The sequence below is a fragment of the Schistocerca nitens genome, chromosome 1, assembly GCF_023898315.1.
Source record: "Schistocerca nitens isolate TAMUIC-IGC-003100 chromosome 1, iqSchNite1.1, whole genome shotgun sequence".
NCBI lineage: Eukaryota > Metazoa > Arthropoda > Insecta > Orthoptera > Acrididae > Schistocerca > Schistocerca nitens.
Genome location: NC_064614.1, coordinates 312,120,228 through 312,147,629, shown reverse-complemented (window position 1 = coordinate 312,147,629; position 27,402 = coordinate 312,120,228). Strand labels below are relative to the sequence as shown.

General features: G+C 43.5%; 1 non-coding gene across 1 annotated transcript; it reads left to right on the top strand.

The window, feature by feature from the left end:
• Positions 1-20,813: 20,813 nt before the first annotated feature.
• On the top strand, positions 20,814-20,887 carry Trnaa-ugc (transfer RNA alanine (anticodon UGC)). Its single transcript has one exon. It is a non-coding gene; the product is annotated as a tRNA-Ala (tRNA).
• Positions 20,888-27,402: the final 6,515 nt, after the last annotated feature.

Sequence of the window (27,402 nt, the reverse complement as noted above, 5' to 3'; positions counted from 1 at the left end):
TGTGAGCCTTGCTGCAGCGCTAACGTTGTAAGGCAATGTTGGATAACATTACAAGCCCAAACCAGTGAATCATCTGCATTGTTGCCACTGCAATTACGGAAAATGTTGCGGTCCTTCATGAGGAACCATGTTAGGCTGACGTCTCCTAGTACATCCCTTCAGTGTGGTTGCATCTACACTCCTGGAAATTGAAATAAGAACACCGTGAATTCATTGTCCCAGGAAGGGGAAACTTTATTGACACATTCCTGGGGTCATATACATCACATGATCACACTGACAGAACCACAGGCACATAGACACAGGCAACAGAGCATGCACAATGTCGGCACTAGTACAGTGTATATCCACCTTTCGCAGCAATGCAGGCTGCTATTCTCCCATTGAGACGATCGTAGAGATGCTGGATGTAGTCCTGTGGAACGGCTTGCCATGCCATTTCCACCTGGCGCCTCAGTTGGACCAGCGTTCGTGCTGGACGTGCAGACCGCGTGAGACGACGCTTCATCCAGTCCCAAACATGCTCAATGGGGGACAGATCCGGAGATCTTGCTGGCCAGGGTAGTTGACTTACACCTTCTAGAGCACGTTGGGTGGCACGGGATACATGCGGACGTGCATTGTCCTGTTGGAACAGCAAGTTCCCTTGCCGGTCTAGGAATGGTAGAACGATGGGTTCGATGACGGTTTGGATGTACCGTGCACTATTCAGTGTCCCCTCGACGATCACCAGTGGTGTACGGCCAGTGTAGGAGATCCCTCCCCACACCATGATGCCGGGTGTTGGCCCTGTGTGCCTCGGTCGTATGCAGTCCTGATTGTGGCGCTCACCTGCACGGCGCCAAACACGCATACGACCATCATTGGCACCAAGGCAGAAGCGACTCTCATCGCTGAAGACGACACGTCTCCATTCGTCCCTCCATTCACGCCTGTCGCGACACCACTGGAGGCGGGCTGCACCATGTTGGGGCATGAGCGGAAGACGGCCTAACGGTGTGCGGGACCGTAGCCCAGCTTCATGGAGACGGTTGCGAATGGTCCTCACCGATACCCCAGGAGCAACAGTGTCCCTAATTTGCTGGGAAGTGGCGGTGCGGTCCCCTACGGCACTGCGTAGGATCCTACGGTCTTGGCGTGCATCCGTGCGTCGCTGCGGTCCGGTCCCAGGTCGACGGGCACGTGCACCTTCCGCCGACCACTGACGACAACATCGATGTACTGTGGAGACCTCACGCCCCACGTGTTGAGCAATTCGGCGGTACGTCCACCCGGCCTCCCGCATGCCCACTATACGCCCTCGCTCAAAGTCCGTCAACTGCACATACGGTTCACGTCCACGCTGTCGCGGCATGCTACCAGTGTCAAAGACTGCGATGGAGCTCCGTATGCCACGGCAAACTGGCTGACACTGACGGCGGCGGTGCACAAATGCTGCGCAGCTAGCGCCATTCGACGGCCAACACCGCGGTTCCTGGTGTGTCCGCTGTGCCGTGCGTGTGATCATTGCTTGTACAGCCCTCTCGCAGTGTCCGGAGCAAGTATGGTGGGTCTGACACACCGGTGTCAATGTGTTCTTTTTTCCATTTCCAGGAGTGTATAATGCGAGTTTCTGCTCGCCGCCCCACTGCGGCAAGAAAATTTTCCACTGGACAAAATAATTAAGATATTTTGTTGAGTAGTAATCTGACAAATTAGGAACTAAATATTAATCTGCGGTATGAACGAATTGTGTTGTCGATGGAGGATTACCGGCTGACAGCATAGGAGAATCCGGTTTATCGTAACTGAAGCGATGGTAGATCGTTAATATGAAGTGCTACAAAACAGTAAATTTGGTTTAAAAAGTAACAGGGAAATGTAACTAATGTTTAGTAATTATCACGAAATAAAAACGTGGATTGTAATATGTTATATGTGGAATTATGAAATTTTCTGGTCGATTTCAAGCATGGTTCGATTATTTTCCGGTTGCTTTCAATATCTGTGTCTGCAGAATCACTTGCTCGTGATATTAAGGAAACCAAGTTAGCTTCAGCTGTGGGATCCTTGCCTACCTGACGCTGATATTCTACAACGCTTTGAAGTTCATACAAGGCAGTAATTGACGTCACGTCAAAGAAAGAGGTCTAAGAGTTAAATTAAAAAAATTGTCTTACTTCCATTCCATAACATAGCACCTCGTCAAGATAAGCTAAACATTGGATTTCTGTGCCCGAAGACTAAACCATAACATAGCAAAGTATCATATTTTGAAACACCTCGCCAAGCGAATAGGTCAGTACACAGAATAAAATTCAGGAATAAATAGCAACTTCTTAAAGACTTCACGTGACTCGCTATTTCGCTATTTCAGGAATAAACATTTTCAGTAGATTCTCAGAAACTACAAAATCTTTGCTTCGAAGCAGGTAGACTTTAAGAGGACCCTAATGGATTCATGCAAAGTTGGAATTAGTGTTATTCTGGCTGCTTCACAACTGGAAAATTATTTATGTCAGTGACTCAGTTGTGTTACTTTTCGCAGTTAGTTTGCCCGACATGATATTTTCATACTAAAAGACACCGTCAACCCACTAATTTCTTGAAATTTAAATCATTTATTAATGAAGTTGACATTTGTTAATTAATTATTTTACTTTAGTGAAAATGAAACGGAATTCCCGCTAAGCGGGGATCCAAAAAATTTACTGAAATCAGTTTCCTCAAATATGATACAATTTTGGAAAAACTGATTGCTAAGGAAGAACAGCTACTCAAGAGAATCCATTTACATTTATTTTTATTTGTCAAAATTACCCTATAAAATTTGCATAAAGCATTTAAGTCATTCACTTCATGAATATAGAATCAGTTACGGTGAAAAATTAGCGACACTTTAAAGTAATAATTGATTGTATTTTGGCTAAATATTGAATGAAACGTACACGTTTTCGTGCCTCGTCACAAAATGGCTTCCGACACTACGAAGAAACAAAAGGGAAGCGAGCGCGATCCTTTTTCAGAAGGAACAGAGATTGCAATTACATTCGTAGATCATATTAATTGATTATAGAGTTTTTGTGGTTTTTCTGCGATAATATTTATTTCGTTACGACGTCAGTTTTGTTATATTTGCGAAGTTCTTCAGTATTAATTTTTCACGTTATTTGGCGTACCGCCACAATATGCGGACAACTTCTTCAACTCCACTCACGAACTTCTTAAAAGGAGCTACGTATTTGTCGAATAAGATATCACTTAACATGAATGTCATGAAATACCTGTCTTCGACATAGTTTCTGCAGCATTACGATTAATATTAATAAAGAGTTAAAAGTTTTTCTATTAGACACTACACTATCCCAGGAATTATTTTCTGCTCTTGATTACATAAAGGTCTGCCGTAAGATTTTTATCAAACCTGTAAATGGGGAAACGTACGAAAATTTTTACTATTTCCTCATCATTTACAACCATCTCATTTAGGATCTATGGAAGAAGTTCTTTCGTAAGTAAGTATTAAGTATTTTTTCCTCGTATCTTTCGCATATTGATGTACAGTCTGCACAGTCTATGTAATATAAGCTACATTAGGCGAGCCGGAGTCTAGATACTGTATCTGGGTGACAGTAAGGGCATTATAGTAGAAAGAAACCAAAACTGACAAATACAGTTGATGGACAGGAAAACAGGTAGCCTACATGAATGACGATACTACTATTATCTCACCAAATGAAAAGCAGCAGGAGGTGAGTATGTCATCTTCGGTGAGCACACTTTTTGTCATGTTTTACAGGAATCCTGTGGTAGGGAAAAGCTCATCAATTTGCTGCACTGTTTCTGAAACATGCAACTCATTTAAAATCCTCGACCGGTTAATGAACGAGGCCCGTCCGGTAAAGTCGCTCTTGGACTCTCGAAATAATGACGTAGCTGTATCAGTCGTCGTTTCATTTCAGCAGACAGTAACAGGAACATCGGAGCTGTGTCCCGCGCCAGTCTGGAAATTACGCGAAGTGATGGGAGTACCTGTTAATGTTGATGGGTGGCCAGTTCGACGTAACGCTGCGTTGTCCGCGCATTGTTTGGAGAGCTGCTAGCGCTCTCAAAACGGCACTGATTTTCAGCTCGACATTGCAGCCGGATTACCATGTCAATTCAGAGACGCAGAGTACCGCCGGAATGGTGTAGTGGGTGGAGCTGTACTCGCGACCTAATAACAATTCCAGCAACTCACTGACAAATTACGCTGAAGTGTTCTGCGAACTATGCGGAAGGACTTTTCGAAAATCTGAGCCCGTAAATTCGATGACGTCCACTGCGGTAAGTGCAGCACACGGTATTTCGAACTGCGGATTTTTCGTTGTTTTTCATTTTAGTCTGATACTGCAGTTTGCTGCTTTGTTTTCTATGCAGAAGTAATAATTTTTCCGTAAATGGCTGAACTAAAGTCCTTTATACCACGAGATTTTTTTCCCTTTCTGAAATTGTTAGATTGTCTCTCCTTGGTCGCCTGATTATGTGCTGAATGGCCTAAGATACACGACACTGAACTTTGAAATAGTTTTTCCCAAAGAATTCTTTCCCCTTTTTTCTCTTCGTTATATTGTGACGACGAAAAAGCAATTTTATAGACAGCATTCTGTTCGATACCTATGCTGCACTCAAGGTGCCTCTCAAATATGTTTTTGCGTTTTATCGTTTCTAGGGTATGTATTTCATTTCTCGGCTTTTCTTTATTTGCCAGCGTATCAGGGACACACTCAGTACTTCATAGTAGATTAAGATTGCATTTTTAGCACATATCGTAACATAAATGCTTGTCTAAAAGATAGTAGAGCTCTTTTATTATTATTTTCATTCTGTATAGCTTTTAGGTTTTCTTGTGCAGCTTGCAGCGTTACAGCCGCATCGTCTTGAATACCTATAATAACATAACCACCCGTACTCGCATTTCCTTATGAGTCACCTACACCTACATCTGTATCTACTTTTACATCTATATGACTACTCCGTAATTCACAATTCAGTGCCTGGCAGAGGATTCGTTGAACTACATTCAAGCTATTTCTCTATCGTTCCTTTCTCGAACAGCTCACGGGAAAAACGGGCACTTAAATCTTTCTATGCGAGCTATGATTCCTCTTCTTTTATCACGATAATAATTTCTCCCTATGTATGTGGACGCTTACATAATATATTCGCAATCGGAGGAGAATGTTGGTGATTCAAATTTCACGAGAAGATCCTGCTGCAACAAAAAACGCTTTGGCTCTAATGATTGCCACGTCAATTCACGTATCATGTCCGTGGCACTCTCTACCCTACTTCGCTATAGTAAAAAAACGAGTTGCTCTTCTTTGAACTTTTTCGATTTCCTCCGTTGGTACCGTCCGTTGCGGATCCCACACCGCACAGCAGTACTCTAGAAGAGGGTGGACAAGCGTGGTGTAAGCAGTATCTTTAGTATATCTGTTTCATTTTCTGAGCGTTCTTTGAAAAAATCGCAGTCTTTGGTTTGCTTCACCCAAAACATGATCTATGTGATCTATCTAGTTTAATGTATTCGTAACTGTTATCCCAAAGTCCTTAGTTCAATTTACAGTCTTTAGATTTGTGTCGTATATCATGTAACCGAAATTCAACACATTTCTGTAAGTACTTCATGAGGATGAGTTTACTCTTCTCATTATTTAGATTCAATCGTAACATTTGCAATGTACCTATTTTTAAAACGTTTTGCAAATCGTTTCGATTATCTAATGACTTTACAATACGTTAAATGATTGCATCATCTGCAAACAGTCTGAGAGGGTTGCGTCTCCCAAATCGTTTATGTAGATCAAGAACAGCGAAGACCTATAATATATTCTTGGGGAACGCCAGATATTACTTCTGATTTACTTTCTGAGTTTCCTTCAGTTACTACGAACTATGATTGTTCTGACAGGAAGTCACGAATCCACCCGCACAACTGAAGCGATGCTTCATAGGGACGCAATTTAATTAGGAGATGCTTGTCAGCAATGGAGTCAAAAGCCTTCTAGAAATCGAAAAATATGGAATCAATGTGATATCCCTTGTCGACAGCACTAGTTATTTCACGATAATGAAGAGTTCTTGTGTCTCACAAGAAAGACATTATCTTACTGCATTCTGAATATTTATGAATTACTCATTTTCTTCTAGAGAATTCATAATGTTAGAACACAGTACACAAGGTCTGTTCAAAAATTTCGGAACTTTGTCCAAAAAATTTTTCTACTCTTACCGCTTACTTATTGTTTATGATCTCCTTCGAAATACTTTCCTCCACAACTGATACAGAGCTCCCAACGCCGTTTCCACTTCCAGAAACAGTCTTGGGACGCCTCTTTCTGGATCGTGTGAAGTTCAGTCTGCGAATTTTCTTTTATCTAGTCTATTGTTGGAAATCCTTCATCCTTTCAATGGTTTTTTTTTTGGAAAAAAAAAGAAGTCTGCAGGGGCCAGGTCTGGACGGTCAGGGTTAAGGGTTAATTTGGGGGAAGGAGACCGAACTGCGAGGTCATCGGTCTCATCGCATTGGGGAAGGATTGGGAAGGAACTCAGCTGTGCCCTTTCATAGGAACCACCCTGGAACTTTCCTGGAGCGATTTAGGGAAATCACGGAAAACCTAAATCGGGATGGCTAGGTGCGGGATTGAACTGTCGTCCTCCGGAATGCGAGTCCAGTGAACTAACCACTGTACCATCTCGCTCGGTGGTCTGGAGAGTACAGAGGATTAGGTAGCACAGTGATTTCGTTTTTTTTTTTTTTCTAATAGTCACGCACCAACAAGGATGAACGTGCGCGTGCGTTATCGGTATGCAAGAGCCACAAATTTTCTCGCCACATTTCAGACCGTTTCCTTCTCACTTTATCGCAGGCATCGCAATACGTCCTGATAGCACCATTAATTAACAGTTTGTCCCTGTGGAACGAATACATGATGAACTAATCCTTCAAAGCATGGCTTTGACATTTGATCCGACATAATGAGCTTTTTTCGGTCTTGGAAAACATTTCCCGACCCACTGTGAAGATTGAACCTTGGTAGCAACATCATAACCGGTGATCCCTGTCTCATCACCAGCTTAAGGAATATCTAATTCTGATTTGCACGACCCAAAAGCTCTTCACAAATTGTGAGACGATGGTCTTTCTTGTCTTGACTTATTTGCCATGGGACGAACTTGGCGGATACGTGACGTATTCCAAGATGCTGTGATTTGACGACATTATCGCACTGAAATGTAACATTCTCTTGCAATCCCTCGTACAGTCAGTCTTCGATTGACTCGCACAATTTCGTTGACGTTCTTGACATGAGCGTCGTCGGTAGACATCGAAGGACGCACTGAATGAGGGTCATCCTTAGCCTCCATCCGGCCATTTCGAAACCATGTGAACTATTCGTAACACCGAGTACGTCTTAAGCACTCATCATCGTAGGCTTCATGTATCATATGATGTGTGTCTGTAAAGGTTTTCTTGAGTTTCACGCAAAATTTAATGCAGCCGCATTGCTCCTCTAACGCTACCTTCTCGAAATGCACAAACTGTGAGATACAACGTCCTGCTCAATACAGCATTCAACAATAACTAACAGACATGCAACAATGAAACTTCTGGCAGTTGCACATTAAACACAGGCATGTGCCGGGATGCCAACCATACTTCGCTCCAACATCCCATTGGCGCAGAATTACGAAAGTTCCAGTATTTTTTGAATCTCTGGTATGTTTCAGAACCCTACAGCAAATCTACGTTACGGAAAAGGCTGTGTGATTCAGCGGATTACTCCGATTTCCTTTCTTGGGTATTGGCGTGACTTGTTCAACTTTCCAGTCTTTAAGCATGGAGTTTTCAATGAACGAGCGATTATTTGTGACTGTTAAGTATGGAGCTATTGCACCAGCATACTCTGAAAGGAACCTGAATGGTATACAATATGGACCAGCGACCTGGCCTTTATTAAGTTATTTAAACTACTTTGCCACACCGAGGATGTCTACTTCGAAGCTACTTTTGTTGACAGTTGTTCTAAATTCGAATTCTGGATTATTTACTTCGTTTTCTTTGATGAAGGAGTTTCGGTGAACCGTGTTTAGTAACTCTGCTTTAGCGCCACTGACATCAGTGACATGACCATTTTTATAGGGCAGCGAAAGTATACTTTACATACTTTACATACTTTACATATGACCAGAATCTCTTTGGTTTTTCTGCCAGATTCCGAGACAGCGTTTTGTTGTGCTAACTGTTAACAGTATCCTGCTTTGAAGTTCATGCTACATTTCGAGCGTCTGTGAAACTTCGCCAATCTTAGGGATTTTGAGTTCTTTTAAATTTGAAATATGTTTTTCTGCAACAGTGTTCTGCCCCGTTTTGTGGCGCATCAGTACCACCGCTCATTAGTATACGTAGTGTATATCTTTCAACTGCTGTCGATACTATTTCTTTGAATCCAAACCAGATCTGTTCAAAAAATGGTTCAAATGGCTCTGAGCACTGTGGGACTTAACATCTGAGGCCATTAGTTCTTTAGATTTAGAACTACTTAAACCTAAGAAACCGAATGACATCACACACATCCACGCCCGAGGCAGGATTCGAACCTGCGACCGTAGCAGCAGCGCAGTTCCAGACTGCAGCGCCTAGAACTGCTCGGCCACATCGGCCAACCCAGATCTGTTCTATGCTTACATAATCAGACAGGTACGAGTGGAGACTGTCTCTCGAAAGGCGTCAAGCGAATTATTATTTACTTTTTTAAATGTATATACTTATCGATTATTTTTGTTGGTTTTGGATGTAAAGTTATTCAGTCACGCTACAACAGCCATGTGGTCACTGATCCTGTGTTCGTCACGATGCTCTGTCTTTGCTCAGGATTATGTGTTGCTAAGAGATCAAGTTTGTTTTTGCGACCATTTACACTTCGACTAGGCTCCTGAACTAAATGTTCAGTATTTTTCTGAGCAAGTATTCAGCACAATTTCGGACTGCGTTTTATGCCTACCACCGGCTCTGAAACATGTATTTTAGCCAACATATTGAGGGTAGAAAGAAGCCACCACCAACTGTAATTCTGTGAATGAGTCCCTATTTAAATAAGAATCAAGTTTTCTTTGTATCAGCAACTGTATCATCTGAGCCAGGGCATCGGTAAAACGTTATTGATTTATTCCGGTTATGAAGTATGACGTCTACTCACACTAACTCATAGGAACCATCTACTTTAATTTCACTGCAATTGAAACTAATTCTGCCAGAAATGTAGTCTATCAGAAAACATCTAACCAAAATGGTTTCCTTTTCTAATTAGTGAAAGTATCGAAGGTAAAATTGTTCCAAATTAATTATTCAACAAACCTGCATCTGACTGTGTCTGCGAACTTGTTTCTTGCACTCCTCCATTTTGCCAGTAATGAAACATGTATTTGACTCAGCAATCAAGTTTTAGAAACTAATGCCGTTAGTGCAGTGGCATTAAGATGGTACTGAAAAAATACCTTGTGGCCCTGATTAATTAATGAAATTATATCTTGCCTTGAATAATGCAAGTTGTGAAATGGCATAAAATTAGTTATTTGAAATAAATTTGCTCCGATAACTTTAGTTATATTAAAATTGATTTTAAAACATGAACTGCACATATATATTGCATAGAGGCCTCATTTTCTTTACGTTCTTTCATTGGTGGGTAACTTTACTACTCATTTTCATATTCAGTACAAGCAAAGGATGTCGATTATGATTCAGGCTGTTAGATTTAAACACAATGTTGATCTCAATGTGTATATTGTTAAAATTTTAAGTCATCCACAAAAACTACCATTTCCAACATTTTTGTTGGACGAATCAAAATTTTACAAAACGCTTACTGCGTCAAACCTTCGTCATACAAATCCCAAATCTGAACATTATCTACCAAAAAACCATTTTGAAATCATCATATATCTTCTCTCATTTACGTGCTAAAGTTTGCTCAGTGTAATTGCGCAGCGCGAGTCCTATCTTAAAGGTGTCACCACGCGTCTGCTTCCTCCGGGCACCTAGCTGCGACTCCAGAGTTTTTACTGCGGGCGCCCGGCTCTCTTAACCATCAAAGATCCTCCTACTCGAAGATATTATACTCATTCCACCTTGCGATTGGCTACTACCGACTTTATTTTCTAGATCTACCCTGATCAGTTCTTAGCACATGCCTTTCATATCCTTTCTTAACATGGTTCGGCTTTCGTAAAAAATTCGGCTGAACTTATTTTCGGCTTTAGCCAGCTTTATGTATCTATAGCGACTTGAGGTTCAGTGCTTTCTGTTGACGCCTGGAGCTCTGGCTATTTCCCAACACAGCTACGACAATTTACATCTAAAATACCGATTCTCTATAGGTCTACTTCCTGTGTTTGCCCTGTACCCTTTCAGAGTGATGCGCTCTCTGTAGTTTACCGAGACCCTTAAACCTAAGAAACGGCCCATTCCTCTCCAGACATAGCCTACTACACGTATAGCAGCTTCCTGTGTCTAGTGCACACATTAAGTGAAACCCGGAAAAGCACCACCCGATAGCACCAGTCGAGGAATCTGCAAACTACACGGTCGTAAAACAGCCTGATCCTCTGATTTGGCCCTATAGGAAAGGACAACTGTCGGATCTGTCGACCATGCTACAGATGGTGAGCTCCGCCTTCATCTCGCAAGCATGACTGGCAATATTGGACACTTCAGAGTGTCACCCAAACCCAGAAAGAATCTCTTCTGATCCAAAGCGACATATATCATTGGTACCGACGTGAGGCACCACCTGCAGTTGGCTGCCACCTGTGCTCTTCATGGCATCTGGAATCACCGTTTTCACATCTGGAATGACTCCTCCCGGCATGCACATAGAGTGAACATTGGATACTGTGCCCTCCTTGGAAGCCATATCCCTGAGGGGCCTCATTGCACGCCTAACATTGAAGCCCCCAACTACCAGTAAACGCATCCTTCGTGAATGCGCAAAATCAGTGGCTGACACGACCCCTCTGGAACAGGGCTATCGACTGTATCTGGCGCAGAGACTTCGTAAGTGCCAGTAACCGTTCTTTAGATGAACGAAGGAAGATCTCTGATCAGCCGCTGGAATATAATTTTCTGCCTGCCACACTTTGGAACGATCTCCCACTCGATCACAGGCGAGGGGTCAACCTCAGTGCTGGCAGTAGCCGGGGTGGTCAAAGTAGCGAACTGATCTGAGGATGCAGATGTGCTGGATATCACATATCCATTTGTGGCCCTCGACAGTGATGCCCATTGGCAATAGCAAGAATCTGTGTGACTGAAGCCAAGCCGACCTGAAGCTGTGAGCCAAGGGTCACGAACTCAGCTCGCATCTGCACACAGCAATTACAGTTTCTACCCATACCTAAGATGGCGAAAATATACTTTAGTCAGTGAATAGACGTTGACCTGTGCCAGATAAATAAACAAATTCGCACGAAATTAACGCGTTTAAACTGAAGAGCACAGAGGAAGTTTTTAAAAAATGTCACCTCGTGGGACAAGCTTCTGTCAAATCAAACCCATAGAGCAAACTGTGCGCGCAGGTGTGCTGATGCAGTAGCGAAAGCTACCAGGTTGCAGTGTAGTAGTGTCACCGATGTAATTTTCTAGAAGCTTGAGTTTGTGATCTTAAGACGTTCGATAATGTAAATTCGTGTTTAAAAGCAAAAATAGTCGTTCCTGATCTCTCTGACAGTTTAGGGATGGAGTGTGGTTGCAGTGCGTAGACGCAGGAGGGGATAGCCACAGAAGCCTGCAGGCTGCTGCATCGGGGAGTAGCTGCGTCGCTCGTCGCACGGAGCACCTCAAGGATGGCTGGATTTGCCCACGGGCTCTGCTGCTGAGGTATGTGGCAGTGCACCCGATGTTTGAGGAGGAAGGGGGTTGGGAGGAATGGGCTCGTCTGAAATGTGGAGGAAACTGCAGTTACCTTCAGGTTGTGGCTTATGTCAACACCAATGACGCCTGTCGGTTGGATTCTGAGGCCTTTCTCAGTAAGTCAAGACAGCTGATGGAAGTGGTGTTAGCGTTGCTCCTAGGTTGCAAGAACAGTCGACAATTTTCAGCATCGTACTGAGGACTGATCGGGGTCCTTTGGTTTGGAGTTGAGAGAGGCTCTGTCGATTCTGTGACAGTTTAGGCAGGAGATTTCTGAACCTGCGTTATGAGTTGGAGGATTGTAGGATTCTACTTAAATGAGTTACTCTACATTCATAGTACAAAGAATAAGAAATTCATTCTTTACAAACTTTTCAGACTATTTAGACATTAATAACTAGTGCATTAGTTTACATGGACAGGAGAAACATGTACAAGAACACACCTGCTACTGTAAACGGCAAAATTACAAGGACGCGTGATCGAGTGATTACAGAGAACTACCCATCTGCGCTGCGTAGTCAAAGTTCGTCCGCACGTCCTCTGCCTGTTAAACCTTACTAACTCTTGCCTTCTATGCAGTCATACTGACGCTGTGTTCCAACTAGAGTGACGTAATTGATCTTTGCAGTAACAAAACGCATCTTTGCAAGAGGTCTGTTTCCCATAAAGAAATAACATGCAACTCTAGCGAAAGCAATCAGTATTGTTGATGCTCCATGCCATCCTATTGGTTTGATGACCATTAGTAACAAGAAAACGTGAACATACAATTGCCACAAACTAGAAGTCGTGAAGCCTATACAGTAGCGATAATTCCGACTGGCCAGACGCTCTTTTGAAATTAATTCACGAGCAACTGTCGTTTAGAATTACAATAATACTGTTGCTCGTAATGCCAGGTGGGATTTAGATAATGAAACTCCAGGATACTTCGGAATCTGTTTGGAGCAAGAACCACAATTTCCTGCAAGACAATAAAAATACTGACCCAAAGAGTCACGACTAGAAGGTCATCCGCAACCTTTTAATACACTGCCGCAAAAAAAGTCAGTACATTGTTTTAGAGGTTTCCAATTCACTAGAGATTTATTGTTGCAACAGGGCGTACGGTTCATGTCAAACGATTACATTCACAGATTAATAGCACAAGCGGTTCTGACGTAAGAGGAATCGAGCAATGCTGAAATGTCGATATGAGTACGTGGTACAGCCTCCATGGGCGACAAGGCAGACGCTGACTCTGGAGTCAATTCGATCGTAGCGTTGGCGAATACTATCCTAGGATAACTTATGCCACACCTGCCCGCCTTGTTCACGTAGTTCTTGGTTGACGAGTCCCATGAACTTCTCGCCCCATCATGTTCCACATGTGCTCCATTGGAGACAAGTACAGAGATCGTGCTGGCTACGGAATTTGCTAGACGTCTTGCACAGCACGTTCTTTCTCTTGGGCAGTATGCAGGCGAGCATTATGCTGCTGAAACAACGCATGAACTTCCTGTTGCAAGAACGGCAGAAGAACGGGTCTAACAACTGCTGCATGTACCGAGCGCTGGTTAGCATCCCCTCCAGAAATCAGAAAGGTAACTAGCATTTGTAGATTTAGAGAAAGCTTTTGACAATGTTGACTGGAATACTCTCTTTCAAATTCTAAAGGCGGCAGGGGTAAAATACAGGGAGCGAAAGGCTATTTACAATTTGTACAGAAACCAGATGGCAGTTACAAGAGTCGAGGGGCATGAAAGAGAAGCAGTGGTTGGGAAGGGAGTGAGACAGGGTTGTAGCCTCTCCCCGATGTTATCCAATCTGTATACTGAGCAAGCAGTAAAGGAAACAAAAGAAAAATTCGGAGTAGGTATTAAAATCCATGGAGAAGAAATAAAAACTTTGAGGTTCGCCGATGACATTGTAATTCTATCAGAGACAGCAGAGGACTTGGAAGAGCAGTTGAACGGAATGGACAGTGTCTTGAAAGGAGGATATAAGATAAAAATAAAAAAAACTAAAAAAAACGAAGATAATGCAATGTAGTCGAATTAAGTCGGGTGATGCTGAGGGAATTAGATTAGGAAATGAGACACTTAAAGCAGTAAAGGAGTTTTGCTATTTGGGGAGCAAAATAACTTATGATGGTCAAAGTAGAGAGGATATAAAATGCAGACTGGCAATGGCAAGGAAAGCGCTTCTGAAGAAGAGAAATTTGTTAACATATAGTATAGATTTAAGTGTCAGGAAGTCGTTTCTGAAAGTATTTGTATGGAGTGTAGCCATGCATGAAAGTGAAACATGGTCGATAAATAGTTTATACAAGAAGAGAATAAAAGCTTTCGAAATGTGGTGCTACAGAAGAGTGCTGAAGATTAGATGGGTAGATCACATAACTAATGATGAAGTATTGGATAGAATTGGGGAGAAGGGGAGTTTGTGGCACAACTTGACAAAAAGAAGGGACCGGTTACTAGGACATGTTCTGAGGCATCAAGAGATCACAAATTTAGCATTGGAGGGCAGCGTGGAGGGTAAAAATCGTAGAGGGAGACCAAGAGATGAATACACTAAGCAGATTCAGAAGGATGTAGGTTGCAGTAAGTCCTGGGAGATGAAGAAGCTTGCACAGGATAGGGTAGCATGGATAGCTGCATCAAACCAGTCTCAGGACTGAGGACCACAACAACAACAACAACAAACAAGAGTTGTGCGATCGCATCCGAGACCATAAGATCTGGGATGGGGCCAGTGTGTCTTGGACAAATGCGCTCTACGAGTCAGCACTCACGAGGTCTACATCGTACATACAGATGAACCTCACTTGTACGCAGGCAGAATTTGATTCCATCGCTGAAGTCCACTCACTCTGCACCATTCCATCTTCCGAGCGATTCTCTGACGGCACCAGTGAGCCATGAACATTGACGTTCTGGCATGAGTGGTAGGCGGTATATAGGTGTGCGTGCCCTTAGTCACACTGTCAATTACCGGTTCGCAACAGTCCGAGTTAACATATCTGGGCTGACAAACCCCCTTATCTGTGCTGTAGTAGATATACGGTCTGCCAATGCTGCCCTTACAATACGCGGTCCTGGCGAGCGTCGGTGCTGTGTGTGTGTCCAGAATCTCGTCTACAATTGTGAGAATGTTGACGTGACTACTGATAAAGCATCGTTGCACAACTGACGAGGCACGTACAACTTGTGTGGCAATTCTCCGAAAAGACCATCTTACCCCTAGAAAGACCACTATCTGACCCATTTCAGACTCACTCACAAGGAGACGGCACGACCGTGGATCGGGGATTTGTCCGAAATTTTGTGTGGTGAAAGAGGACCCCTAACACCTCATGTGGTTAAAATATTAGGACGCACTACCCGGAAAATCCCGGGAGAAATCGATCCAAAGTTTCTTAGGTGCCTTATGAGTATAAAATGTTGGCTTATTGGCGAGTCGCGGTCCGGCCTGGATGTTTAGCGTGTGGACTTTTACGTCAGAGGTCTTAGGTTCGATTCCTTCTCCAGCACTTTTTTCTCTTCTGTTTCATTTTCTTTGGTTATTCCCCCAATTATTCAGAAAGATTCCCAAACGTACATTATCTTTAACAAATTAGTTACATTATTGAATAAAAAGTATTTTCTTTTTATCCAACAACACAATTCATGGCGGTGGGTTTTCGATTTTTCATTGTAATGTATATGAGGAGAAACATTGGGTTTTTAATCAGAATAACAAAGTCGATTGGGAAACATTCAATTATTTTTATACATATAATAATTATTAACAAGAACCGCAGTGGTAATTATCGTAAAAACAAACAAAGCAATATTTTTTGCTACATCTTGCGCAGCATATAAAAGCGGATTTTTTACAATCACAGGGCGTCTGCAATAAATCTCTACAAAAACATGCCCCATTAACATTTACGAAAATGTTTTGAGTTTCTGATAATTTTGAGGCAAACCAGGCATATTGAATCATGTCTCGGGATATTGATGACGATAATTGATCGTGAATTATATATATGAATTTTTATACAATCTTCTTGGGAATTAATTTCACGATTCTCCTGTAACAATGCGCTGCAATTTTGCAAGCAACAGAAGAAAAAAAAAGTGCTGGAGGAGGTTTCGAGCCCGAGACCTCTGGCGTAAGAGTCCGAGCGCTAACCGTGTTTTTGTTTCTTAATCTCATTTTTTTCTGTATTGTTCGTTGACTTTGTTGGTGGCGGACGTCCTATGACACTTGTTCAGGTTGTTCGTTGATCCGTTGACTCAGTTATTTATTACAGAGGATAGCTAAACCCTCTGACCGAACACGCTGAGCTACCGTGCCGGCAACCGTGTAGGCCAGACGGCGGCTCGGCAATGGGCTAACATTTTATACTCATAAGGCACCTAAGAAACTTTGGATCGATTTTTCTCGGGATTTTCCGAGTAGTGCTTCCTAATACTTTAACCACGTGAGATGTTAGGGGTCCTCTTTCACACACAATTTCGGACATATCCCCGACCCCACGGTCGTGCCGTCTTCTTGTCAGATGGCTGTAGGCAGCACAATGCGTGTTTGTGGCAAGGTAGCGGGAGCTAGCTTCGCAAGTTTGCACCACACAGAACCGTCTAGCCGTGAACATTCCCTATTAACGGGTAGACATAGATGTCGCTTTGTTAGATATACCGGTACGCTACCTGTTGGCGGACGACGTTGAAACCGTTATCAGTACGTTCACTATCCTCTAGGTGGCATACGCTGTCATTGGATCAAAATCGATGTTGTCTTTCCAGCTGTTCTAATTTTTGTTTTCCGGCAGTGTACAACATTGAGAAAGCTCACAACCAGACGATAAGAATCGTCCTACTTAACGAAAGTTAGGTGAGAGATGGCATAACAGAGCGACATAAGCTTGCTTTGTTGATTTACGTGACCAACGTCTATGTCATTAGTATAGCCACAATCACAATCATAACTTCAAAACACCGAGAGAAGTCACTGCCTAAACAGCAGTTCAGCTTTCGTCAAAAAAAATGAATAGTTACTAAGATTATTGTGCCACTGAGGTGGAACTGCCATCAACTACAGGTCCTTCCTCAGCCAACAGCCGATGCATTCTGTCTCTAACAAGGGGCTATAACCAATATTTATAACTTTCCTGTCGACTTAATTTTCTTTATTGTAATTTCATGGGCAGGGGAGGGCTGGTAGCGGCACATTCCACCGCTCTTCAGCCAAAATATCGTACAACACACATGAACGGGGAACGCTTACTCAAAAGGGGGTGATAATCTGTCGACTGTGGTGTCAGAAACGTCAATTCCCTCAATATTTACGCTTTAGATTTTAATGTGCTACACTGATCCCTCGAGTTTCATAAAATTGCTTGAAATAGCGTTACCATCAGACGACCTTCTTAAAAACGTTTTTACTAGATGGACTACATTTTCTTCTCCCTGTATTCAGGGCTGGAAACAAGTCCAATCGCTTATTGCTAAGGGGAGTCTGCCCTAACAAGCTGGATCTTACTTTTAGTTCATCGTATCGTTGTGTCAAAACTCCAGAACCTTTCCAATGATCTGCTCAAGCCAGACAATCAGCGGGCCACTGCACTCCAGTGATCATACTAGGACTTCGCGAGCTTCAGCTATTTCTGATAATAGCGCCAATTTAAAATTTAAATATCTGGCGATTCAGTGGTCGAATTACAATGTGATTTGCACCAGACTACCTCAAATTAAAGAAGGCACAGATTAATATATGCTCACCTATCATACTTACTCTTAATCTACTTACTTGATTACTTAAGTAGTGGGAAGTTATAGCATGGTCTGTGAAAGAGTAGATCGCCGTCATGTCTCAAGGTTAGGTGGTAGTTTGAGGTCCTCTAAAAAACGCTCGCCAGCGGATTTGCAGAGACCTAAATTAGTTTTTGTAAAAATTAAAGACACTTCGAATATGAAGATTTTTAACAGTTAATTGTCGAATCATTTTAAACAAAGTCCCTGAGTTTATCGCTCTCCAAGAAAGCTGTAGCGCTCAAATTTCGCTTAGAACTGAGAACTGGATAACACGCGAAGTTAAAAAAAAAAAACCTTCGAATTATTTAACAAGGCATGGAACGTATATTGAAAAGCAGGTTAGACGCCAAAAGAGCTTGTGTGTTCATTGCAGTCAACGAAATAATGTGTATATCTTCGTAGAAACAGAGACTCACTGTAAAGTTATCTGGACGCGAGTAAGTTTCCTACATGAACCCAAGTTAGTCATCGGATGTATCTTACCAGCCACCTGATTCCGCCGCAATAGTTGTAGAATCATTCAAAGAAAAAGTCTACGCACAGAAGCACAGAAGCACTCCGATTGTGTCACATTAGTCGCAGGTGACTTTAAATCTACTGAGTATAGCCGGGGACGTGTATGGTGTCATTGCCTCATTAAGTAGTTCTGAACATATGTTTTGAAAACTGTATTGAGCATCCACTTCGACAAGACGCGGAGGTATTTAAGACCTAGTATCTACATAGAGGCCATACCTCATCTACAATATCATTACAGAAGGAGAAATTAGTGATCATAATGTCAAAATAGCAACGATGCTTAATAAAGTTAATTAACATATGAAGAAGGAAAAGCGAGTTTTATGTAGGAAGTAGCAGATTATTAGCAGTTATCGGCAACATTCTAAGACAGTAAGTGTGCGCCATATAGTTCCAATGTGATGAAACTAGAACAAGTGTCAGTAAAGTTTAGATTGATTGTAAATCACCCTCTGGAGAAGTATATGCCAATTAAGTATATTAAAGATGGAAATGACCCACTGTTATTTCATAACAAAATTCATGCTAAAATGAATTTTGGTAAAGCCATACTTATCACCAGACTCCTTAATAATCTACACAACAAAGGTGTAAGCTAGAAATGGTCAAAGCACTGACAGGATGATTTTCACCAGTTACATCATTATCTAAAATTCGCTCTTTGTCTGGCAACTTAAGACCGGTCAAAATGCTTTATATACTAAGATGGTATCTGTTCATGGTTCAAATGGCTCTGAGCACTGTGGGACTTAACTTCCAAGGTCATCAGTCACGTAGAATTTAGAACTACTTAAACCTAACTAACCTAAGGACACCACACACATCCATGCCCGGGGCAGGATTCGAACCTGCGACCGTAGTGGTCGCGCGGTTCCAGACTGTAGCGCCTAGAACCGCTCGGCCACCTTGGCCGGCCCGAAAAAACAGATACCATCTTAGTATATACACTCCTGGAAATGGAAAAAAGAACACATTGACACCGGTGTGTCAGACCCACCATACTTGCTCCGGACACTGCGAGAGGGCTGTACAAGCAATGATCACACGCACGGCACAGCGGACACACAGGAACCGCGGTGTTGGCCGTCGAATGGCGCTAGCTGCGCAGCATTTGTGCACCGCCGCCGTCAGTGTCAGCCAGTTTGCCGTGGCATACGGAGCTCCATCGCAGTCTTTAACACTGGTAGCATGCCGCGACTGCGTGGACGTGAACCGTATGTGCAGTTGACGGACTTTGAGCGAGGAAGTATAGTGGGCATGCGGGAGGCCGGGTGGACGTACCGCCGAATTGCTCAACACGTGGGGCGTGAGGTCTCCACAGTACATCGATGTTGTCGCCAGTGGTCGGCGGAAGGTGCACGTGCCCGTCGACCTGGGACCGGACCGCAGCGACGCACGGATGCACGCCAAGACCGTAGGATCCTACGCAGTGCCGTAGGGGACCGCACCGCCACTTCCCAGCAAATTAGGCACACTGTTGCTCCTGGGGTATCGGCGAGGACCATTCGCAACCGTCTCCATGAAGCTGGGCTACGGTCCCGCACACCGTTAGGCCGTCTTCCGCTCACGCCCCAACGTCGTGCAGCCAGCCTCCAGTGGTGTCGCGACAGGCGTGAATGGAGGGACGAATGGAGACGTGTCGTCTTCAGCGATGAGAGTCGCTTCTGCCTTGGTGCCAATGATGGTCGTATGCGTGTTTGGCGCCGTGCAGGTGAGCGCCACAATCAGGACTGCATACGACCGAGGCACACAGGGCCAACACCCGGCATCATGGTGTGGGGAGCGATCTCCTACACTGGCCGTACACCACTGGTGATCGTCGAGGGGACACTGAATAGTGCACGGTACAGCCAAACCGTCATCGAACCCATCGTTCTACCATTCCTAGACCGGCAAGGGAACTTGCTGTTCCAACAGGACAATGCACATCCGCATGTATCCCGTGCCACCCAACGTGCTCTAGAAGGTGTAAGTCAACTACCCTGGCCAGCAAGATCTCCGGATCTGTCCCCCATTGAGCATGTTTGGGACTGGATGAAGCGTCGTCTCACGCGGTCTGCACGTCCAGCACGAACGCTGGTCCAACTGAGGCGCGAGGTGGAAATGGCATGGCAAGCCGTTCCACAGGACTACATCCAGCATCTCTACGATCGTCTCCATGGGAGAATAGCAGCCTGCATTGCTGCGAAAGGTGGATATACACTGTACTAGTGCCGACATTGTGCATGCTCTGTTGCCTGTGTCTATGTGCCTGTGGTTCTGTCAGTGTGATCATGTGATGTATATGACCCCAGGAATGTGTCAATAAAGTTTCCCCTTCCGGGGACAATGAATTCAGGGTGTTCTTATTTCAATTTCCAGGAGTGTATATAGTTAAGGCTCACCGGTCAGTTGACTATCATCCTCTTCTGTGGGAATGCACAAACAGTGCCCTAACTCTTCCGGGAATTGGCAACGCGACGCGAGTAATGAGTATAATGGGCGGGGGCGCTACGAATGTAGTGCGGGACACGTTGAGAATGTGGGTTTCGCTGGAGGCGTGCCAGAGATAAATCCCTGCAGCCGTGCTATCCTCTGTGTCCTCGGTGGCTCAGATGGACAGAGCGTCTGCCATGCAAGCGGGAGACCCCGGGTTCGAGTCCCGGTCGGGGCACACACTTTCATCTGTCCCCGTTGACGTATGTCAACGCCTGTAAGCAGCTAAGGGTGTTCATTTCATTGTAAAATGCTTTATCCTGGCCACTGACACGTCTCAACGTGTCACTGGTGCCCTTCTTACTCACAAAAGCGATGGTGGGGATGAACAACCCATCGCATACAGGTATAAAATGCTCATTTCATCCAGAATCAATTAATCACAAACCGAAAAAGAAACTCTGGGTACTCTATACGGCATCCAAAAATTTCATGCAATTCTCTACGGCGAAACATTTCTCCTCGTAACAGAGCTTAAACCGTGAACACCTTTCTTAGGTCCTCACAACCATATTTTAGAGAAAACAGTACTATGTTTAAATGCAGGCTCCCTTTCTAGAATAATCAGATTATTCAATTCAGAAGTGACCAATGATACATCATGCTACTAACAACAGTGTCTTAACCACGCTGCATATGGGACCAAATCACACACTTGACTCTTGGGAAATACTGTGATTCCAAACAGACAGTACCTTTCAGAATCATCTGCAAGAGCTTCCTGTAATTGCATTTGTAATTGAAAAAGATAAAGGCGAGGATTTTATCCTCAAACTAGCTGGAGAACACATCCACCATTATTGGCTGGAACACATCGAACTGCATTCCCTTGAGGAACTCCACACACTTTTCCATATAACTAGGATCCAGATGTTGTAGGGAGTACTGACGTTGACAGTGGACGACGACGGATCCTGGGTGGTCATACCGCTGCCACTGTTAACGTGTCATAAACCTCCTACACGCTGACCTGTGTGGGATAACAATCATGAATGCGCCTGCAAGGCCGCACGCCTCCTGCAGACATGGAGAGGACAGACAGCCCACATCTGCAAGACGTGCGCCTCAACCCAGTCAGCACTCACGAAATGGCTCCACACATAGCCAACGTCGCAGCACCTGTGGGAGTGAGTTATGTGCATTTCCCTGGTCCATTCCTCACAGAGAATTGGTGCATCGTCATAGACACTTTTCCCAAGTTCCTTATGTAGTTCGAATGTCAAACATCACAATAAGGGAACAGCAAGTTCCTTGCAGAAAATATTTACTATTGAACAAGCAACAAAAACAACTGTTTCAGCCGGTGGTCCTACCTTTCTACCACGATGTTTCAGGATTTCTGCTCTCGAAACGGCATAACGCATCCGACCATGATACTTAGAGCAGTGAAGCTAAACGGTTCATCCATACCTTTAAGGTGAAGATGTGAAAGATGCTGTCAGCTGCACCGAGGGTCAAGGTCCTGACAGTTCCTGACGTCCTGAGGGACCGCACTTATAAAGGGCGGCACTCTGAGGGAACGGCAGTATGGTCTCTGACACCGCACATGTTAGAACCCGTGAGGCAGCAGAGTCCATGTCAGCTTACCCATCTCCCGCACTACCCGCTAGGCACTGAGATTTTGTCCCGAACATTGAGGAGAGTCTCAGGGTGAACACGAGGCGACATCACAGCTGTTCAGGGATGACAAACGTATAGTGTACGGCAATAACGCCATGCTGGTGTGACTTGCCAACCACCTACGCCGATACATAGGGGCAACCATCTCGAGACAATAAAAAACTCTCAAGAAGCCAGCTTGATAGAACTTCAGGCGTCTGGCAGACCCACATCCCAAGGTTCAGTGACGTCAGAGCTGGCCTTCCGTTGAATGGAACCAGTTTCCACCGTCAGAACCAGTGACTTCCAACATGGACCTTGTAACCTCCCCACAAAAATTAAAAAATGAACCATGTGTAAACTCCCCACGGAAATAATAACTAAATGAATTTTTAATATTGTTACTTCTGAACAAAATTGGTTCCCATTTATAGTCTCCGTGCAGAAATGCATTCACATTTAATGTAACCACAAAATTCTTTTCTCATTTAATGTTAAGTTCGAAACAGAAAAATTCCTAAACACCAAAATAATAAAAAAAATTCAGTAACGTGGTAAATTTTATGACGACAGCAGCGCTGCGCCACGGCCCTGTATTCTGAATAAAAAAGCAAAAATTCTTACCTCAATAAAAACTTACATAAAAAATTTTCGGTACAGCTCCGTGCAATGCTGGCCTATGCTTTGTGATTCATGAAAGGAAAGATAATCCATTGAATAAAATCTTTAAATTGAAATGAATGCTTTTTTTTTAAAAAAAAGTACTTTATATTAAAAATTATTGTTGGGGCGTTTTTTAAAAGAAATTGAATGCCAGTTGACATACATTATTAGATATGCGCAAGGCTGCTTCTTTACCTTCTACAATAATACTCATCCTCCAGAGTCCCGACCAGAGCAGACTGCACACAAGCGCAGACACGCGCCGACTACTGTCGACTACTGCACACTACTGCCGACTCACGCAGACTACTGCAGACTACTGCAGACTGATGCCGACTAGCGACAAGCAACAACTAACTACGTACTGCTCCCTGGTCAGAGACTCTCCTAAGTCTTGCCTGTTGCAGGCAGCGCATACATCGCATACCTCTTACAACCTAGAGACCGAAGCATCACTTTCAGCGGACTCCAGCTGCAAACCCTTGTTGCATGCACAGGACACTGCAGCACCATACATCGAGGTGGACAGTGAAACATTAATTGGCTTGCCGTCGCGTACATCGCCTAACATATATGGCAACCACAGTACCAACAGGGACACTTCTGTGACTACGCATCGGTTAAAGAGGGGACGAACGTTATGCTAGTATCTCAGTTATTCGAAAGTAAGGTCGAGAGTTTGTGATGTTCGCTCTAGCAGATAGCAAGAGGCACCAGTAGGCCATCAGATGGTTCTTGTCGCTGACATCAATCTAGAGACAAAACCCCGTCAATGGGCTGGTGCAAGACATTTCGAATCATGCTGTGCTAAAGTCTATGTTTCACTTACATCATATTTTTGTGACCTGGCTGTTTACCGCATTTTAACTGGACCAGATTTCGTATTGCTGTTCTATGGATTACTGACGGATTCTCTTGAACCGACGCTTTCTGGTTTCTTCTCTTACTGTGTTCTCCAGTTACTTATGACAGTCTAGCATGAAATGGAATTGTGATCAAGTGATGTGCATGTGTAAACAGCTTACAATAGCTTGTATTACTTACTTTAATAAAATATATAATCGAACTGCAATTGCATAGATGCCTACAAGTAAGCCTAATGTCATACGTTAGTTAATATGCAATTTTTAATGTTTCATTCCCTGCCACCTAATCCGATAAATAAATGCAGAAGTTTGTTATTATAGTTAGTTGCTGTTCCGTTTTTTACCCACGTAGCCCAGTTTACCTCCGTTGCATTCACTAATTTCAACAGTTGACGATGTTAAAATACCTCATTCATGTTCAGGCATAGAACTAGTAATACATCGTCCAGTGAGTAGGCCTACGTCTTAACGAAATAACCGCCACCTCAGGATTGTCACATTCCCATCTCTTACCTTTTATATTGGGAACGCAACTAATACGTCGCCATGGCGCGATTCCCGCAATTATAAATCAGTTCTATTGCTTTTTCAGATAGATATTACGTACCCACCTCGTGTGTTTATTTAAATATTGGACTCACCAAGTTCGTTACAGTCAAGGTAATTTACGCTAGGTCATCCACAGCTATTGATATACAGCATAGTTGGTGAAATATTAATCGTAGTTGTGAAATATTAATCGTAGTTGGAGCCTAATTTAATTTTGAAAGTCCTTATTGGCTTGTCCTCTCACATTTATTCTCCATTTTTATCAGTCATTCGAAATATCATTGGTGGGAGTTGGCCCACTAAGGTAATGTGTTAACATGTGATCGGGTACGGAGAGTAACTTCACATGCTCTGATTAAGCTGATTGGTGGCTCTATTCTTGTATCTATGTTTTTCTATTGAATCTGTTACTGCGATCCCCTTGTGAAGAGCGATGCACCTGAGCGAATCGCTTGTGGTTGGGCCAGAGAGTTCCCAGAAGGGAGCCAGCTGGTGACAGTTGTGGGTTGCTTACAGAGGCGACCCTGGGGAACGGTCGGCGGTACGCCTTTGTATCAGCGGGGATGTAGAGGCCAGTGGCCCGGCAGAAGTTTGGAACGACTGGATGGCGATTCTAGAACTAGTTTTACTACTGAATATGGCGTACTGGTGACCGTCTCTGGGCCAGGCATGTGTTAAATATGTGTTTTTTGAGGGCGACGTTCTCAGAACTTGATGCCTGACTCTGTGGTGTGCCCTGCAGATAGGTGCCACATGAAGGCGCTGTTTGGTAGTGCTCGGGTGCAGTTTCTTACGTCTCTGTCCTCCCACGTGTGACAAAAAAGGAGCGAGATGATTGGAGGACTGAGATGGTTCATGCTGATGTCATGGAGCGCCGCTCAAATTTGGTGGCAAACCTCTCCATTCGAACTGGATTTTGCATGGTAGAGCTGGAGGAGTTGTGAGCGCCGTATAGTATGGAAATGATTGGTTTCTAATGCCAGTCGTAACGGTGGTCAGCAATCCTGTTCGCAGCCTTCAGAACAAACCAGTGGTGGCATCTGTCTGCCAACGCCCCGACTTAAAATTTGGTAAAGTATTCACAGGGATGTATTTATTCATGCTGACGCTTTCAAGTACATGTACCATAGCATTGTGGCCACACCAGGGATTTTTGCATTTGTGAAACTGTAGATCTTAGTCGATCACTTTTGCTCACCTTAGTCTGACTTTTAATCTATTTGTAATTCAGTCCCACTCTCAAAACAATGTAGGGAACGGTAGTTACGTAGTAGGTCCCCATTTGACTTTGCCAACAGCTCATTCTGAAATACCTCTTTTTTGCCGATAACGTTATACAATCATTATACAGCATAATGAATTATATCTGTGTCCTAGGATAATAAATCTCATAGTGATATCCAACTCCAATCTGATTATCATTTCCGAAGTTAAGGTACCAGGTGCAATACATTTTTGGGGGATATTAATTAATAATATTATCACAAAAAATTATGACGCAGGTGTCAACTCTTGGACTGTTGACTCTGGGGCCCAAAGAGTTTCAAAAAAAATGGCTCTGAGCACTATGGGACTCAACATCTTAGGTCATAAGTCCCCTAGAACTTAGAACTACTTAAACCTAACTAACCTAAGGACATCACACACACCCATGCCCGAGGCAGGATTCGAACCTGCGACCGTAGCAGTCCCGCGGTTCCGGACTGCAGCGCCAGAACCGCTAGACCACCACGGCCGGCCCCAAAGAGTTTCGTGTGGCGTTATTTATCATCCATTACGTGGCAGGAAAAGTGGCGGTTCAATGGAGAGAAGGTACTTGCCTTCTGATACAGATTTATATGAAACCAGGTGATCACCCCACCTCTGCATCTCAGAACTCCGCATAATATGCCAACTCGGCCCTTGATGTTACCTGGTTGATACTGGGAGACTGTTAGTCAGCTAATTAAATTGTTAATAGATTGTTAATTAGTCAAATTCCAAATTTTTCTCCCTTTGATTCCACAGTAAGTTAAGTTGCTTATTAATCAGTGTGTTTTTTCTCTTTTTACAATTTTAATTATCTGTTTTTATTTATTGTTCAAGTATATCTGTTCGAGGTTTCTGCACCAAATTTCATGTGTTGCTAAGATACGTCGTTGTTGGCAGGCTGCTGATCATTTTGGAGCGAATAGGAATTAATATGTACAGATAGTATTCATGAGTTAAGTTTGTAGGATAGGAGAATCTCAGTTTTTTCCATCTAATTCACTAATGTCATGCGTTGTAGTTGCATGAGAGATAACGAGAAGTAGGGGTTAAGATGTTACAAAGGGGACGTCAACCATAAATGCACAGTAATATGGATTATTTATAGGAAAGGGACGGAAAAGGTTTTGGGGGGATGAGATGATGTACTCTCCTGTGGGACAAGAAGCTATGGACAGTTTTTGTATGTCCATCCTTTTGACAGGAGGTCTTCGGGACCACGGCCGTTTACATTTGTAAGAAAACGAAACGCCTACAACTGTCCTTATGATTTTATTTATTTTGTAGCTACTAGTTTCGGCGCTTCAGTGCCCCATGTTCAGGCCGTAGTTGATGCTGAAGGGGTTGACACGATCGACTACTGCCTGACGATGGCGCATTGAAGCGCCGAAACTGGTAGCTACAAAATAAATAAAATCATAGGGACGGCTGAAATCGTTTCATTTTCTTGCTGTGGACGGTAGTGATAGGGACAGTTCAGTGACAGGTCGTGTGTGGTCATAAAACTAGTAATTTATTACCGAAAGTGAATGTATGCCATTATTCAGTATGTCTTTACAATCAAAATGTCCAAAAGTGTCTGTTTACTTTTTAAAGATGACATCGGAAAGATGTACTCCCATTCGGCGTTCACACTCTAACAGCCTGTTATGAAAACTCTGGAATGCGCGGTGTAGCAAATATTGGGGAATGGCAGTGATTTCGTTTTCAATGTTCTCCTTCAGTTCATGGATTGTTGCAGGACGTGTACGGTACACCTTGCCTTTAA